At 38.2% G+C, this 19,122-nt stretch overlaps 1 long non-coding RNA gene across 1 annotated transcript in view; it reads left to right on the forward strand.

The window, feature by feature from the left end:
- Window positions 1-938: 938 nt before the first annotated feature.
- LOC106949731 (uncharacterized) overlaps window positions 939-19,122 on the forward strand; it is a 32,526-nt gene continuing 14,342 nt past the window's right edge. Inside the window, exon 1 of the long non-coding RNA XR_001425441.1 lies at window positions 939-1,386. This is a non-coding gene — a long non-coding RNA (uncharacterized LOC106949731). The remainder of the gene's footprint in view (window positions 1,387-19,122) is intronic.

Consider the following 19,122-nt stretch of genomic DNA (forward strand, 5'->3'; position numbering starts at 1 on the left):
GCTGTGAGGCGACAAAGGCAACCAACTCACTGCCCTGCAGCCTAACAGTGTTGTTATTCTACAGTAAAAAGCTGTAGTCTTAATGAATTCATTAGACCTGTTAGATTTAAAAAAAACATTGGTGCATTTTCTCATCAATCTGTAAACAAGTTTGTTTTTTTCCCCCAGATCAAGGAGCTTATTGTATTTAACAGTTAAAATGTATATACCTTTAAATTTGGATAGTTAAAATTATTTTAATGTAATCATTGTATTTTGTTTATATATGTTGATGTTTGTTGTAATTCTCTTGGCAAATCAGGTCAGACTATCAGAAATATTCATCATAACAACAATTAGCTTTGCTATGAGATTATGCTAACAAGCAATGTTTTAACTAGAACTTTCTTTCATTAGTTTTTCTTTGTTTGAACTATAGAGCTTTAAGGTTTTTCATGTTAAAGTCTGAAGCACAAATAACCTTGGATACACTCACAATCATACATAAAGGCAGTTTAGGACTATTGTGCAGCCCTGAAAAACGCCAACCTTTAGGACTTTCATCATTTATCAGACATCTAAAGATGTCCTGCAGGTTGTTCGACAGAGGCAACTCATTTGAACCCCAGTGAAAATGAAGCAAGATTATCTCTATATTTATTCAAATCTAGCCTGTAACTAACCTTTATCTGATTTTTCCTGGTCTCAAAAAGAATTTATAAAATGTAACAAAACTGGTTGAGGTGTTTTCAGTGATTCCCCTGAAAATACAAGTTAGACATTTATAATTAAAATCTTTAAATAGCTGTTTGAACGGTAACCTAAAAGCACTTTAAAGTAGGTGATGAAAATGAAAAAAAAATATATATATATATAATTCTGAAAACATAGTAATGTAATTTTTATGGAAATAGAGAAACCTCAGGTCGTTCCGTTGGTTTTCCTGCAGTGAACGCATGGTGGCGACACGTGTCTAAACACAACCATGTGGTTCCTTTGGGGCACAATTCTGATTACTCAAGTTTGTTGGAAGAAGTTTGTGCTCAATTGGAGAGAGGCACACACACAGTTAGGGCTCCAGAGAGAGAAGAAGGAAAAGACGCAACTTTCTCCTTCATTTTTTTATTCAGATAACCCAGTGCGCTTTTTATTTTTATTTTTTTCTTAAGGAAAGCGCAAACAACAAACTCTAAGGCAGCGCGCTGAATTTGGAGACGCATTTTGGGGGGGAAGAGAACTCAACGATCCCGTTCGGATTTGGTAGTGAAAAGCGGCTTAGGGTGTAAGACAGAGCCAGAGGAATGTATCAAAATCGGGCCGCGGTGCGGGAACGTCTGTGGAGATGTCCAGCCTGCGCTCTGTGGATCTCCCTGCTGCTCCAAGGCGTGCTGGACCTGAGCGCGTCCGGTGAGTTTCTACAGCTTTCCCCTTCCACTGGGAATCCTTCCTGTCTCTCCTCAGCGTTTCTGTTGGCTCTGCTCTTTGCGGTTATGCCTCATTCATCTGTGTGCCAATCTGCGGAAAAACTTAACTGCACTCCAACTTGTACTTATTACAATTAAACCACTTTTTTTTTAAGAGTCGGTTCAAGTCCTTTACAAGCATATTTCTATTTTAAAGACTCTTTTCTTTGTTTCCACAAGAGATAATCTCTCGCATGTAGATGAAGCAGATCTGTTTGCTATCGCTCAGCTTCTCCTCTCATGCAAACGAGCTTTGGTTTTTAGATTAAGGTCCCTTTGTGATTCTGAAGCCTCGGCACGGGGAGAGACTTCACCCCATTGACAGACATGAGGACTCTTACCGTGGCTGTTGTGCGCCCCGCCACCCCCTGAAAGTGTAGATTCATTAAAGATAAGGATGGATGAGAGCCATTTCCACTGCCTTTACTACTAATGGCTGTCGACGGCAATAAGATGACCTTTTGTGAAGTACTCCAGCGTTTGACTTCTTATGAAAGCGAGTTGCCCATATCTGTGTTTGCCGTGCTTTGCTAAACCTTTTCACATTTTATTAGTTTTGTTTTGGATTTCAAAGAATGTAATGCATAAATATGACATGGAAAGAACAGGATACCTGGTTTTTCAGTGTTTCTGGAGCTAAATGTATGAGAAGATGTGAATTGTATTCAGCCCCTTCAACTCTAGAACCTCCTTCATTACAGTTAGAGCTGCAAGTCCTTTAGGGTAACTGATGGTGTTGCCCTTGGATCTTCAAAAATAAAAATAAAATAAAAAATACCCCAAGCTCAGTCAGTTTGAATGGAGAGGTTGAATATCTTTATTTTAGCCTCAGATTCTCAATTGAATATCGGTCTGAACTTTGACTAGGTCATTCCAAATGATTAACTTTTAGCTTTGCCTGTATGTTTAGCGTTTTTGCCCTCCTGAGAGGATAACTGCTACCACACAAAGCATCCCCACAGCATGATACTCTGAGCCTGTTTCACAACAGTGATGGTGTGTTCAGGGTCATTTGCTGTGTTAGTTTTTACATGGAGAATGGAAAGTTTAATTTTGATCTCATCTGAGTGGGTGCCTTTTTTTCCACTTGTATGACTCGTGGTAAACGTCTTCCAGCTAATTTTTCAACAATTCAATTCTTATCTCTCTTCAATGACTTGCTTAGTTTCCTATGGGATGTTTGAAGCTTGGGAAATGTTTTGATAACCCAACCTTGCTTTAAATTTCTCCAGAGCTTTCTCCCTAAGCTGTCCGCTGTGTTCCTTGGTCTTCATGATGCTGTTTGTTGTTTGTTGTTGTTGTTCGCTAATGTTTTTGAACAAACCTCAGGGGCTGGATTTGTACTGACATTAAATTACACCAGTGGACTCTGTTTACTGATTAGACTTCTAAGGGCGGCTAGCTGCACTGGGACAACTACCTGCCTATAGTGTAGTTAGTTTTGGGCAGACCACAATCTAAGCCACATTTTATATTTTTTTAAATGAAAAGTATGCATCATTTTCCTCTCACTAAACAGTTACGTGTTGTTTGAGTTTGTGATGTGACAAAATGTGTGAAAGGTTCAAGGGTATGAACATTTTTGAAAAGCACTTTACATTTACGGCCTTTGTTGTTTAGGTTTGGTTGATATCTCTAATGGCTGTTGAGGCAATAGGATGACTACTCCTTTGACTTCCAGGACAGAATAATTCCTTGATTTGTGGGTGAACCATATTTAGTACTAAAGGCTACTCTTGTCTTGTCAGTCTGGAGTTTTACTGCTTTTCTCAGCCCCTCCACCTCCACACAGCTCTGCATGTTTGTGTGAGATCCTAAAGGAAAAGATGGCAGATGGCCTCATGCTGGATGTATGTATGTAATTGCTTGACTAATATAAGTATGATTGATTTTAGTTTGATTTAGATATGAATTGTTTATGAAGCTGCTCAGGGAAGGCATTTTAAAATTGTTTTTGTCCTGGCCTTTTTGAGTGTGTTGTAAGTATCTAACAGCCCTCCCGATCCAGAAAGGTAGTTATGAATTATCTCCGGAAGATTTTCTGGGTTTGTTTGGATTACCTCCGTCCTCCCCTAAATGCTCCGGGTGGTTATTTACGATGACATTGTGCAGCATATGCTGTGTTGAGCTTAAAGCTTTTATGTGATAGTCCTTCTTTTTCCTGTCCCTTTCTGTATCTTCTGGCCTTTTTCTCTTGCTGGGAGACAGCGAGGAATGTTAATCCACATAACTTAACAGGATGAGTTGGCTCTGACTTATGCAAATGGAGTTTGATGGTGGAATATGGAGAGAAAAGGCAATAAGACCCTGATTCTCCCCTTACTTTATATCTGGACAAAGGAGTTTTGACACGAAATCCAGAAATCCAACAATTTAAATTTTGTATTGTTACACTACAGTTGCATCAATCAAATAGAGATTCGACTCAACTTATTTCCCCTTCATCATGACTTGACCTGCAGTACATAAGTAGATCAATTACTAACATTTTAAAAAAATATTAAAAATGACCAACTAAGTATTTGCACTATTTAAACAACATTAATAAACAACATATTTTCTTTCTTTGTTAAAATTAGATAAAGATTAGGGATAAAACCCATTAAATGATTTTAAGATATTATCCTTAAGTTGTTTAAATAACATTGGCATATGCTGCATGGTTTACAGTTTTTCCCAAATACCAACATTACCATAACATGGTTTGTTAATTTTCATGGATCAAAACATTCTGAGCAGATGGGTTGAATTTTTGTGCATCTGCAGCACGGCTATGCTGTTATGTGCCAACTTAGCAAGATAACAGCTCAGTTTATTTTGATTTCGGTGCAAGTAAGTATCTTTCAAAAATTGTTTTGAAATGGAGTGAAACTTGATTTAGCAACTCCAAGTCTTAGCTTAAAAATATCAGAAACATTAATAAGATCAGATGAGACCTTTAAGAAACTGGAAATCAGTATTGGCCAAGAAAAGTCCAATACATCTTCACCTAGTGCTTTGCTTTGCATTGCAAACTAAACCAGTCTCTTTTGCCTGTTGACAGGCAACTGTTGTCCAAAAAAAGTCTATAGCTATTAACAAGCATTTCTACTTTAAGAATCTTTTCTCTTTCAACGACAGCCTCTTCACCATTTGTTAGTTGCTGGGAGTTTTGTCTCCTTTCGAGCTTGCAGTCTGAGAGGGATAACAACAACAACGTGGTTCAGCTGTAATCAATTGTGAAGAGAACAGTGCGGCGCCTGTGATCTGTGGCCTTGTTACGGCCGCTCTGTGGAAACGTCTCGGCACATGTGGCCAAGAAGAAAAGGAAGAGCGTCGTTATCTACTTTTATTTGCGGCCGTCTGGTTTGCTGGTCACTCTGCGAGCTTCCAGTCAGGGGTCAGAGGTCGCAGGTCTGTCGGTGTAGTATAAATACCTGCTTTTTTAGGAACAATTAGGGTTTCCCCGGCTTCAACAAGGGAATTTTGATGATATGTCGGAAAATACACGAGTTAGTTATAAAAACAAACACACACATGCAGTTTATGTGTTTTAGAGAGCTGCATTTGCTGCAAATTCTTCGCAATGCTTATGAAAGTGAGTCAGGAGGTCATGGAAGGAATTTGGTTTGATTACTGCTGGACAGGAGATTATCGCCCTTTTAATGGCCACACACGCTGAAGTCAAAATCAGATTTTTAGGTGCAGAACTAAACCTATAGGTTTTAATTCACGTTACACAAGCTTCCCTTCATGGTCTGTGAAACTTACACAAGTATCGGCAGACCTTGTATTTTATATATGCCTTGTATTTCTCAGATTTCAGCATAAATCTGTCGGTCATGTTGATTTATTTTTATTTACTCTAAAGTTAAAGTCAGGTTTTGCAGTTAATGAGGTTCTAAAAATGGGAACGTTTACAGCCCAACTTGTTAGCTTTTGGGAAGGCATAAAAACAAAGCAGTTTTATTGTCAAATAGTGACAGTTGTTCCTCTACTGCCTTTTGGCTGTAAGTAATAATATGTGACACTTTCATTAGGTTAAAGTATTAACTGTGTTTTCATGGTGCTATTTCTACAAAAACCATCGAAGTGTTCCTGACTGTAGAACATTCACCTCTGAATGTTAAAGGTCCTTTGCATGGCAGTCATTATAAAATGTATTAATTGTGGCATTTAGCCTTTTAGTGTGACCTGCAAAGTCTTTAAATAGTGTCAGTCGACTATCGAAGAAAGTTGGTTTTAAATGACCTCGTATGCATATAATTGCCAGGCTCTCTTAGTCTTCCTCTTTACTGTCCATCTACTGTCCATTTCCTACACTATTTACTGAGAAGATAATGAAACTGAATATAAGTGATGTCAAAATATATATCACTATAGTTTATTTTTATAAATTAGGGCAGCTTGCTGTTGATACTGTGTCCTTCATGATATTTGCCTCTTACCTGTTAAAATGTTTATTTAAATCTCTAAAAGATTCTTATGCAGTATAAATGAGGCAAACCCAAGCTTTAAGTTGAATGCTGGTTTAGTAGGGAAATAAATGCCATGTAAAGAATTAATTATATGCACAATAATTAGATTATCAGATTAACTGGACTCAGATTTTTGTAAAACGTTTTGTCTTGTTGAGATCAGTTTTAGCTAATTTAGGTTTCTGAGTAAAAACTAAAATATAAGCGGGTCTAAGAAAAGCATACAAAGTATTTTGTACGACCCACCCTATTGTGTTGACCATTGTTCATATTGAAACCAGAAGACATGAGTTAGAGTTCAAAACAATGAGGAGATGAATACAAGTTTTTACACTGGCTTTAGCATCCTATATTGGCTATGAGTGTTGTTAGCACTCCTAGCACTGCTAAAACAGCAGTCTCTGTATGTTTTCCCTTGAGAATGCAACTCCTTGTCCCCAAATAATTCCATTTCCAAAAAGCTGTAAAAAAAGTCCATTTTCAGCAGGCGGTTAAAAGAAGAAACAGCCTTCCTGTTATCTAGAGAAAGACCTTCTCTCTCACATTCTGAATTTTTGCATATCTGTTTCCCCTAACTTTATTCTATAATACTCAACTCACACTAGTTATGACTAAATTTAACTCTTCTTGGCTAAATAACGTCATCCACATTGTGTCTGTATCAGACTTGATATGGTGCGTTGTGTTTTATAAACCTGCATTAATTGTAATTGTCAATGTAACTGAATTATTACTGTAATATATTCCTTTTTAAGTCAGTCAGACTGTCTGGAAAAGTTTATTTAGTGGTACATAGCTTCTTGCTTACATGGCGTACCAAAGGTAGCTGCTCATTAAAAGTTGCCTATATCTGGTCAGAGCCGTAACTAAAATTTCCTTTTAGCAATTTCTGGCCAATAGGTGTAAAATATGTATACAAAAACAAAGCACGGATTTGTCTGAGATTTAATGGTGTAGTCCAGGGGCCGAACGGGGGCAAATACACTATCTTGATTGTGGTACATTTAATTGGAAAATCATCATAAGCGCGCCTATAAACTTACACATTTTCACTGAAAAAGTAATATTTCCTGCTTAACCAATGGCAATGAAACATGAGATTTAAGGTCTTCCCATTCTTCCTGACAAATATTACACCTTTCTTTCAGCTTCCTTTTGAGATCCATGGGTGTTTTGCTGAAAAAGGCCCCCCTGCTGGGAAAGCCACCTCAGTCATGGGAAATGCTTTGAGGGGGAAAAAAGGCACAGTGTTCTGCCCACAGATGTGCCTGCCTTTAATCATCTTAATATACTCAGGTGTGGCCAACACTGCATATTGAGAGAATTTTTTTTTTTTGCTGAAATCAACTGTAATCATCCACCCACAAAAATTCAAAATTTTTACTCCTGTTACAAATTTAATCATCCTTGCACTACCAATAACTCCTCTGTGATTTCCTTCCAATTGTTGCTTCATCCAGATAGGAAATGTTGGACTCCGTCCTGGTCTGAGTGGTGCATCTCTTTCTCTTTCCGATCAAAAGCTTTTGCACACTACACCACCACATAGCGTAGGGCACTGTGCGTCCCCCTAAAAGCCTTTGCCAGGCACAGAAAAATGTGGCTGGAGCTGTATGTGTGAAACAGATGTAGTTGGTTCCTTTTTTCTTTTTTCTTTTTTTTTTTTTGAGGAGCAAAGGAGAGCTGACTCTTTTGGAGACAGCTTGACTCCTATTTGAGTGTTCGAAATGGGGAGAAAATCATAGGCTTTAATTTAATCAGCACATAGTCATAAATCACACACAGACTCTGTTTTATGCCCCTGATTTAAATCATCGGTGTGTAAACTATACATTGTACTCAGACGATTTCTTACTTCCCACTCCTTATTAAGCACATGTGTGTTGCCAAAGCTGAGTGTGCCTCAGTGTTGCCAAACTGCTTGGATAATATAGTGTGCTAATTGTTTAACTGGTGTATAGTTAGCAGACAGCATGTTCTAAATTATATGTATAAAGAAAACCAAGGTATTCAGGAACTTCTTACGTTTCCAGCTTTTATTGCTTGTGTTGAGCTTTATATTAAATCACTCTCTTTCTGTTGTTTCTGTGCTATTAGCCACTGTGAGTGATGCAAAAAGCCCAAAAATCTTTGTTGTGTTGCTGTGGTGCTGGTTTGGCTGGCAGAAATGCTGGAAAAATGACATTCTCTTAACTCAACGGAGGCCTTTCTGTGCACAATGAAAGGGCCTAAATTTACAGTGTTTTGTGGAAAATCAAAGGAAACTTAGCTTAGTAAAAAATAAAGGCCAGGTAAATTTTGATTCTTAAATCCTGGAGTTTCTTTTCATTCATTTACTTTGTTTGATTCAAACATACCACCTCTACCTGAGCATTCTGCACAAATCTATTTAAAAAAGAGATTGGGATCAAACATGAAAAGCCTGATTGGTGCACCTCTGATTTCCACTAATCAAGCTCTTAATTCTTTTTGTTGTGGTCAGAGGTAACATTAAATCAAAATCTGCAGCGTCGTCCATTCGTATCCTCCTTCTTGATGCTTGATAATGTTTCTGCCACTGCAAACTGTGGCCAAGCATGAAAACCTTTTTCCTGCAATTTACTGTCTGCTTAAGAGGTGAGTGGCGAGTGGTTGGATAGAGGAAGCTGTGTGTGTGGAGGCTTCATGGAAATTCAGTGCTGGATGAAGAGAAGGAATGAAATGCAGTGGTTTATGCTTTTAGTGCTAAAGTTCAGAAGTCAATGTGGCTACTTGAGATGTTTTGGATGCTTTAAAAGAAAAAAAAATTGCAGAAAGATTGTGATGTTTCTCTCCATATTCTGATATCATCAACTGTGCTTTGCTGGTCTGTTGATGTCTTTTTAATCAGCTTCAAAGAGGAAAAAAGGGTTGCTACGTACATGAAGTCTTTATGCTGGTCTATGACTCACAGCCCCTCTTCAAAATGGGAAAAACAGGAGAATGTATAATTAGACAAATTAGACTTGATCTCAGCAAGTTGGGAAATGTTGATTAAACAGAAGCCACTAAGCTAAATTTGCCGATATTCACAATCAGAGCAATAAATAGTAACTCTAAAATAAGGCTGGGCTCAAGGTTGCCAAAAAGGTTTCCGAACTCACTGTTGGAGTGAAGAGTGGCAGCTTGGGTTTAATAGGAAAGCTGTATGATTGCAAGGCTTGTTGAAATACAGAATCAAGTATAGTAGTTCAGTATTCGAGCTCTAAAGTTCTTTTCTAGACAAAACAGCAACAGAAAGCTCCTGTTGATTTAGATCCCTAAATGTTCTGTTCAGTGCTTTCTGTGTTGAGATCTTTCAACTCAACCTGGAAGACAAATTGCTGTTGCCACATTAGGAAAATGTTCCCCGCTGTACTTTATGCTCACAATACAATGAGTCCTTTACTGCAGCCCAGTAAGCCAAGCTGAAAGTGTGAGACTATGCTGATGATAAAGTGACACTTTAATGAGTCTAATGGAATAAGGCACACATTCTGCATATCAGAATCCTACATGGATTTGAAGATGTGGAGCAGAAGAGCTGTAAATTGTATAGTTAATGTTTTACCAAGTTAGTGTATCTAGAGCATCCGCCATGGTGACCTGCCTAAAACGTGAACATCATGCAGTGGGGTGGGATGAAACATGGCTTTTTAAGTTCCCCTATACATGTCAGAGTAAATCTTTTTAAACCTTGTTTGCTTTGCATTAAGGACCTCAGAAACTCGCTCTCCATGCAGGCAGGCTGATAGCTGTTCACCCACAATTAGGTCTTTGTAAGACACCGCACCTCCTCCGAGGGTATTAAATACTGCAAACTTTATGGGCTCCTGCCAAATACACACCCTTTTTTTTAAGAAACGTTTGCTTTATTGTTTTACTACCAAAGGTTTTTCTAATTTATGCCCTTTTAAAAATTAAAATATGTCCACCGCTACGAGAAATTGAATTGAGTGTAGAGTTGCAGTTTAGTGTTTTTAAAGGCAGTTAATCAGAATTTTCTTTTAGGTCTGGATACGTATGGGGGGAAAGTTTGGAAAAGCTTTGGACCAGTCTCAGATTATAACTGTATAACTTTAAATATACTACTCTTTCACAGCATTTCTACAAAATACAAAATATTAAAAACAAACATAATGTCATTATGTTTGAGCTAAAAGAGCAAGAAGTATTCCTACCGTTGCAAAACAACATAGGAAATTGATTCATATATATATATATATATATATATATATACACACACACACACTAAAACTAACTTATAAAGATGGTAGACCATTAGTTGATGTTGAATGTGCATCAACATGCTTTAGGGATGCACATGTGAGATCTTGGCTTTAAGTAATTCATCACAGTAATCTACAAGAGGTCTGTGTGGACACCACACTAAGAATTCAAAAGTGTTTATTTTTACATTTTAACAGGAACAAAGTTCATAAATTGTTGTTTAAAGAATCTGTGTGAAGTGTTATCCAGTTCTGATTTGATCTAAGACGGTCCTCAGGCCAAAAAATGTGACTTTTCTGTGGAGGTAGATGAGTAGATGAGTTGGACAAAAATCAGATACATGTTTGGGACGTATGCAATTGATAGCAGTCTCTAAGTGCTAAAATTGAACTCTCAGAATCTGTCAAGGCTCTGTAGAAAAGTTGCTCGTTTGTTTTCGGTGACTCTCTCAGGCCTACTTTCTGCTCGGCTGGAGATGAGAAAACACTCAGCTCCTCTGTCATCCCACCTCCATGATGGGGATGACATCCAAACTCCTTGGCACGCCTCTTATCTGACTGGCAAACAAACACTGAGACTAATGCTGGCACTTTTCTCGCAGTTTTCCTTTTGCCCTTACTTTCACACTGCCTTCCAAGGACTTCTTTCTCCCCCTCAGACACACATGCACTCTGTGTCTATCCCCTCTCTGCCTCTGCAGCTCCTTTTGGCTGCTCAGTGGCTCCTCCACTTGGCCCTTCTGGCCCATCTGACTGACACGCTTGTCTGAGCTCAGGCGTCTGTTTACTCAACAATAACTGAAGTCAGAGTGGCTCCTACGCTCCTCTGGGACACAAGCATAACAAGTTGAACAGCTTTTGGCATTCTGCTGTCAGTTTTAGATGTCTTAAAATTCAGTAAGATATATCTTGATAAAAATGAAAGTGGGCTCTTATACTGTAATTCTTCTATTTAGAATTAGGGACTTTTTATCCAATAAAAGATGTCCGATAATGACCTTGATGAACATTTAAGGTTTAGTATTCAGCAGTTTCATTTTCTTGTACGTGGCTGTGGTTAAACGGCAAAAGCATTAGACCATCAGCTCCTGGGGTATTTGTGTAAACTTGGCTTTCTGCAGTTATTATTAATACATCATCGCATGTATTTTCTTTTTGGCAAGTCCATCCCATTTTTTGTTTTCTTCTTTCTGTTTTTTCACGCTCGCATGTACAAACACAAATGTTGTATTGTGTAATGTGCAAATTCACCCCTCCTGGAAATGCAATCATTAAACAAAACACGCTTGGACTCCAGGAAATCAAATTTTATGGGCCATCTAATGATTTGTGTTTGGGGTGAAGTAACTCTGTACTTCTGTTTTCGATTTTCTTGTTATTAGTTTGGGTTTTTTGACCTTGCAATGTAGATATTTGAGAGGTTTCTAATAGCGTAGAAGAAATGGTAAGGAGTGTGTTTTCTGTCCTCTGGCTTTTATTGCTTTGTAAATACAGGTAGTGGCCACAGAGACTGGTGTTTAAGCCTCTTGTAGTCTTAGGTTGACTGCAAGAATTTTCTCCTTTTGAAGATTAGTTCCTTCAAATGGGTTTTAGTTTAAAGCTGCCAGTTAAATTAGGCTACTTGCCCAGCAAGCAGATTCAGAGATCTGCTAAAATAATAATGCTGAAAATGCCTAAGCTATTTTTTTCACCACCACAAAATATAAGCAAGTTTGGACTTCACAGCTGCCAGTTAGTGAACTTTATTTGAAGTCTATATTCAGAAAGCTGGTAAAATTCCTCTGTGATTTAGCTCGACAATCTGTATCTTCATTACTTTAGGTGTTCTTGATAGATTGTGAATAGTATGGGCACAGAGGGGTTTTAAGTTGGTCAGTGTGTTTTAAACCTTTCACATATAGCTTCATAATCTAACCTATTAAAAGAAAAGTGTCATGTAAAATTCACTTTTTAAATTTTTTTAAACATGTCATAATGTTATATCATCAAAACACACTTGGAGTGTTGCTCTTGAGTTTTTCATGTGTTTGAGACGATGGTCCTGCTTCTTCCACTTCAGAATCATTCAAGCTTAAGAAGACTCCTTCCTATAGAACGCTGCTTTCATTACAAGTCACAAACTACTGGTTGAGATTTCGTCCCTTCTCACATGTGAAGGCGCTGAAGATGACATGCTTAAGTTGTGGTGTTATGCATGATATAGAAAAGGTGCAAAAGGCACATATGCCAGAAGGGAATCAACTTGAAAAGAACAATGTGAAAGAAAATAAAGCCTTTTTATGACCCTCATCAGAATACCTGTGGCTAAATAAATATTTGTCCACAAGCAACTAATTGATCATTTGGATCAGTTTCGTACCACACCCTTTCATATTTGCTATTAACTTTCCAAGAGTGACTGTAAGCAAATCTCCTTCAAAATTCTGACTCTGACATTTCCATAAACCAGACCAATAAAATGAACTTAAAAGGATTCTTGTATAAACAAGCCAAGAATTTGGGGAAGTCTGCTATCACACTTGCAATTTCACACAAATCCGTTGTGGTTTGACGGTCTCACCACAAGGTAGCTTTCCTAATGGAAGAGCAATTGAGGTCTTAACAATTCCGACTTTTGGTGTTTTAAACAGAAAGAAGAGAGTTAAAGGAACGGAATGAAACAGTCAGAGTCTCCAGATGGGCTTAAGAGTTTGAAGAGCCACCAGTGACTTGTGTAATGTCTGAGCATTTGTGGTTCTTGCGGTTGCAATCTGCCGGAATGATAATGGAAGGGTTTGGAATGGTCACAGAGCTGGAATCTGCCTTTGTAATACCTTATTCACTCGTGACTCCTTCTGTCCAATTCTCATTTAGGATGCCAGTTAGTCCCAAAAAAAAAAAAATAAGTATCAGCGTTACTCCATTATTGAGTTTTGTCTCTAAAGCAGTCCCCTGTTGTTCATATTTTCACTTTCACCAGTGATTCTGCTCCTCAGATGTTTATCAAAGCTGACACTGACTTGGAACCACCATGGTTTAAATTTACCGACTGTTGAGATCGTCTCCTGTGTGCCCATGGTTCTCTCACACCAACTTTTATTTTCTTGTCTCTCTATATATTTGTCTCCCTTTCCCTGAGTCCCCGGCACCCCATCCCTCCTCCTTTCAAAGAGCATTAATTTCAGCCAGGCAGGAAATGAAACTACATTGCCCTGCGACTCCAACAGAAGAGGGGGAACCTGGAGGAGGGGAAGCGGTGGAGGTCCATGGAGTATATGAAGCACAATAGTAGTTCTTGAAAACCAGATGAAAAGATTGCTAGTTGCAGGAGGTGAGCGAGGGTCAGGAGGGTCCTGGCTCAGTTAAGAGAAAGACGAGAAGGTTAGGAATGGTACTGATCTGAAAAAATATTTTCATATAACAATTTGAGTGACAGCAGCCCTTAAATTAACTTTCATATCATTGTGCATGTCCATAATTTGAAATATTTGACTCTGGAACTTCCAAGGATTACTAGAGTGATGGAGAACTTTGTAGGGCTTGTTGGCCCCTTTATCGTTCACATCTCCTCAACTCCATCCTGCTATCAAAAGTCAATGATCTTCTCCTCAGAGGGGCCTATATAAGAGGCTTAGACCCGCGTGATTCCACTGCGTGTTTGTTTAACCTCTGCATGGCTCCCTCTGCTGTGCTAAGCTTTACCCAAAGAAGCTCATTACCTCTCGCCGTTCTATCTACCACCATTTTGTCGAGCCATTATACTCATAGTAGAATAAAATATATCTATTTTTGTATAGTAATAAAACTAATACAAATAAAGCTTAAGGTTTTCATAGTCGGCAATGATTTGGGGAGCCTGATCATCTGCTGCTGTCGGTCATGGGAGCCATTTACGAGGGCATTTTAGAGCTCTTCATGCACCCCTCAGCTGACAAGCTTTGTGTAGACGTTGATTTCATTTTCCAACAGGACCTGGCACCTACCCCACTGTCAAAATGCTCCTTGATGGCGCAGCAAATCTGTCTGATCTAAACTCTTTGAGAAGCTGTGGAGTATTGTCATACCTTTCTGTAAACTGCCAATTACAAAACCTTTTTTTTTGTTTTTTAATCTGTCTTAAGTAATGTTCTGATTTTAGGTAGGAATTTGAATTTTGGGTTATAGCTAGCTATAAGCTAATCATATGCACAGAAATACTCGTTTTAAGTGTTTATTCAATATCTTAAATTGATGTACTTTTCCATCATATCTTAGTTTACTGAGATGCAGAGGTTCATAATATAAAGTGATGTTTTGCAACCAGCTCCGTCTCTGTAGATGTTTCCAGAGAATTTGTATTGTGACGCATTTTTCCTGACATGCTCAGCTGACTCTCTGATAAAAGCTGTGCTGCTGCTGATAATTTGCACCAAGTTGGATTGCTGCTGGTATGATGCATTGCTAATGGTATGAGAGTTTTAAACAATTGTGGTGTCAGAATTTTCCACTGCTGCAACAGTTTAACAGTTTGTAGTTAAACTAAAGTTTGTTTCGACTCCCCCTCCTTTCCTTTCACTTTTCCTCTTTGACTTGATGTCTTCCTATCCTCTTTGGGACTTCTGACCTTTTAATGAGAAGTTCTTGTGTTTCAGTTTTATCCTGAAGCATGATCTGTTCCAGCTAAATAACATTGTTATTTCTTGACTTGTTCCTCTCTTAGCCATGCAGATTGACCCATTGTCCCCCTGCTGGCCTCGCTTTGCACCCTTAGATTTGTTTTTTTCATTTAGTCTTTACTTTAAATCTGATTTATTTCCAGCCAGCCAGCCAGCCAGCTAAAGCTCTTCATGATTACCCAGACCAAGAAACGACATTGTCCTTTGTTTTAAAAGTTGCTTCTTATGTAAGGGTAACTTTTCAAGTAGTTGAATTCAGATTACAGCTGCTAAAATCAACCTTTTAGCACACTCTTAGCGCTATGACAGTTTATTTTTTTGATCGAGTGACTGCTGTGTGATCAGACTTGCGGGCAAAGGTTTAGATTTTAATAATAATGCTATTATTCCATAGTAAATCTCAAAACTATTTTATGTTTTAAGCCTTGAGCAGTGGAAAAGAGATCAAGTCTTTTTGATGTGTGCTTGTTTTCATACAGTCAAGATGTTTTGCTGTGTTTGTTGCATGGCTGTGAGATAAGTGAAAGGCTGGAGCAAACTTGGGTAATTTGTGTTTGCTCTGGCTCCCTATTTGCTACAGACATGTAGCATAATTTAAGGAAGAAACAAATTTCCTGCCCATTGGCCTCCATGTTTAATGGGTACAAACACCTCACTGCTAACGAGTGCAGTGTAAGCTTGTAAATGTGTTTAGGAAATCCCAACACTCTAGGGCTTGCTGAATGAGCTGCCTTACTGTTGATTTACATATTGGGATTCTCTAGCAAAGTGGAACCGATCAAGTTCTAATTGGTTCAGTAAAAAGAAAACGGTTTGTTTTTCCAGAGCCAGAAAGCCAGTTTTCCACCTCATTTCTTCCCTAAAGCATGTCTTTGGATTCATTCATCCAAACAGATATGAAATATTCATTGGGAAAAACTCTTGCTTCTTTAAACAGGTCAAGATATGGGTTGTAACATAAAATCATGTGTTACACATGATTTCAAGTGTCTTTTTTTCTCTCATTGTCTTGTTCATCAATCTACCTCACAAAGAATCTCCAAATCAATCAGCTTTAAAAGAAATCAATTTGTGACTTCTTAATGCCATGCCTTAGCTTTAACTTTTGATTTTGGTTAGAATATTCAAATTCTTTTTGTGAAGCCATCCCAGCCAGGATACCCTGTAAGGATTAAGTTGATGGATGAAGTTCAACTTAAACCTGTTTATCACTCTCAAAGAAAAAAAAAAAAGATGCTCAAGAAGCTCTCATCATAATTTACGTTTTTTCTAAGAGTAGTTATAGGTGGTGATGGTTGTGGATGTATAATGTTGCCTTGTATCTAAACAAGGCATGATGGAAAAGTCAAAAGTGATCCACAGACAGACGTCTGTTGTCTAAATATGCTTGAAAGATCTCTGGGGTTTATCTAATGGTTTACACAATACCTGACCCTCAGTGTCATTATTTAGGCTAAAGTTTGACCTGCCTACCAGGTTGCAAAAGATTTAATAATTTTAAATGGTTGAATAAAAACAATGTGTAAACATCCATAAAAAGATAATCATGGAGATGGATTGTTTGGAGAGTTGGCATCACAAGTTAGCGATGATTGCAATACCTCTCCAATAAAACTAAAAAAGTTTAAACTATCAAGATATGGCAACAGTGAACTTCAAAGAAATATGAATAACAAGTGTAACTCTAATTTTGACTTGTTATTATTCAACATGTTGTTACCTGTGGTTTGTGCTTACATGGTCATGCAGCTGGTTTGATTGGCTTGTTTGAAATTGTGCACACCCCTCTTCTGAGTGTTGGTGGTCTTGGAAAGCCACCAAGATCGCCTGGCTGCTCTGTAATGTGAAAGCAATTAGCAGCCAGTGGTTTTACGCCGGGCCGATTTGTGTGGAATAACAAAGGGGAATGTAGGTCAGAAGGGAGCGATAGGTAAGTTGTGTGGCTACTGCTTCACCTTGGACAGTGTCTGTTTACGTTTCGTTTATACAGCTGTAATTCTGCACATAATTTAGCTGCTTAATGTTTTACTAAAACAGTATTGTCTCTTATTAGATCACACGACAGAACGTTCAAATTCTTAAAAAGGTCAAATTGATCATGAATATCAATAACATTTGATGCTTTCTAAATCTTGCATGCCAGTTGTTTCTGTATATTTTCTTCTCTTCTGCAAGTTTATAATCAAATCTGACATAAACGGGTTGTTTTAAGTTTAAACCCAGATTTATTCTGCTTCCTGCAGACCTCTTTGATGTATTTTTTTGCCCTTTACATCATCTGACATTCATTCTAATGAGACGGACCTGCCCCCGATAGAGATCTGCCCACGGCTCCCAGTGGGAATAGGCGAAAAATGTTGCCATGCATTCATTAACATTGGCTTAGCTCGACTCTGTTGTGCATGTACATTTTTTGTGTGTTAGGTATATTGGTTAAGGTCCATGTCCCCTGTCACGTCTGGCTGTTTGTGGTTTTTTTCATGAACTGCTAAATGAGGGGAAAAATACTCGCAGCTGCATCCAGGAAAACTCACCTGGTGCTGGTGTTTTCATTTTTTTTTCTTTTTCCTCTTTCGCATTTTGGTATTCACATTGTTTTCTATCAACCTTTTTACAGCCCCTCTCAGTTTGTGCCTGGATCTGTATTTAGACCAGCTATGGCATCATTAAACCTTACAGCTTACAGCCTTAAAGATCCATTTACTCCTAATTAGGATACCTTCGCCCCAACATAACCTCAGAAGTCATATTAAGACAAGACGGGAAAGACAGTTTGGCAAGAGTAAATGTAGACTTCAGCCTCCTCACATGGTAAAGTCATTTTCACCTTGTCGTCTGTGGGAAGCAGCAGTTCAGGAGCAGTGTCGACCCCACCCACACATCATCCCAAACCCCTAGTGGCAAATTCTGGCTTTTTGAAGGTAGCGGAGCAGAGATGAATCAACCATCCGTGCTGAACTGTAGCTTTTGTCGCAAATGATCCTCTGAGACCTTTGCCTACCCTCTCCATCAGCAAATCATAAAGTATAGAGACTAACTAAAAACACAGGCGTCAAAACAAGAAATAGAAGTCCCACCAAAAGAGTTGTTGCCGACTGTAACTGAAATATTTTTTACGTTGGTGTGTGAATACTATATTTAAAATGAGCAGGATATCAGCATATTAAATGAAAACAGCGGTGGAATTCTGAACTCTGCACTGCATTTGATATCTTTATTTTCAGATGATAAACTCCACATGGTAAACTGTCTGTGCCTGCATTTTGGAGTGCAACAGTCAGCATTGTTTGTTGCAAATGAAAAGCCTAATCAGCAGCAGGTAGTTATTGGCTTTTTATAGTTTGCAATTTTTATTTCCTCTTTTGTGGGTGCCTCCAATAAATTACAATGTCAAAGTATTTACACAAAATGTTTGAATAAAAAATGTAACATGAGCAGATATGGCGTTCGTGGGTGTTTTGTCCCTGTTATTTCTTTGTTACCCTGTTTACTGATTCCTTTAGTCTTTATCCCAGAACTGTGTGTGTTTCATGACCTGAAATATTTTAGGGAAAAAAATGTCTTGTAACCAAGAGAAAAGTGTAAGATCATTTTTTCAGTGAGTTAACCAACAGTTCCCAGGAACATATTTGGGATCGGACAGCAGTGCATTGCTCTATGGCGAAATGTCCAGGCCCTTCTGCACTTTGCATGACATCTCATTTAAAGCAATTTAATCCATAGAACTTTATGATATAAAATTATAATGGTTTTGAAACTTTAACTTTTTAGAATCTTGATGTACATTGCCACCAATAACAGCTCCATGTCTATATTGGATATCGCTAGGTTGTTATTCTCTTTACACAAAATCCTACCATTTTTTTTTTGCCTGGGCAAGCACAATGCTGTCTCTGGCCATGAGTAATTTTAGGAGTCATGTCTGTCAAAGCCAGGCTGAAAAGAGACTTTATAGCCTTGCCTCCTTTCACTCTTAAACCATAGATTTCTTGAGTTCACACTTTTTATATGCTGAATAAAAAAGAAAATGCGGCTGCATAGAGACATCAGACAATGGGGAGTCTGGGACTCCGTCCACATGGCTGCTGCCGACAGTGAGCATGTAAAACTTCAAATGTCAGGCTCTGTCATCACGTATGGGACATTTAACAGTATCCAGACATCAGATTTACGTCATTCTGGTGTTTGTTTAAATTTAAACACAGTAATGTATAAATTGAAAAACAACATGTTTTATTGTACTTGTGAAATTGCTTTAAAATATGACAGATGTTTTTTTATAGGGGTGATCTACAGGAAGTTTTGTAAACCTTGGTGTAGTAGCTGTTAGCATGAGTTTTTTTTTGTTGTTTTTTTGTTGACT

Source organism: Poecilia latipinna, unplaced genomic scaffold (genome assembly GCF_001443285.1).
Source record: "Poecilia latipinna isolate Pla-1442-1.1 unplaced genomic scaffold, P_latipinna-1.0 Scaffold359, whole genome shotgun sequence".
NCBI classification, from domain to species: Eukaryota; Metazoa; Chordata; class Actinopteri; order Cyprinodontiformes; family Poeciliidae; genus Poecilia; species Poecilia latipinna.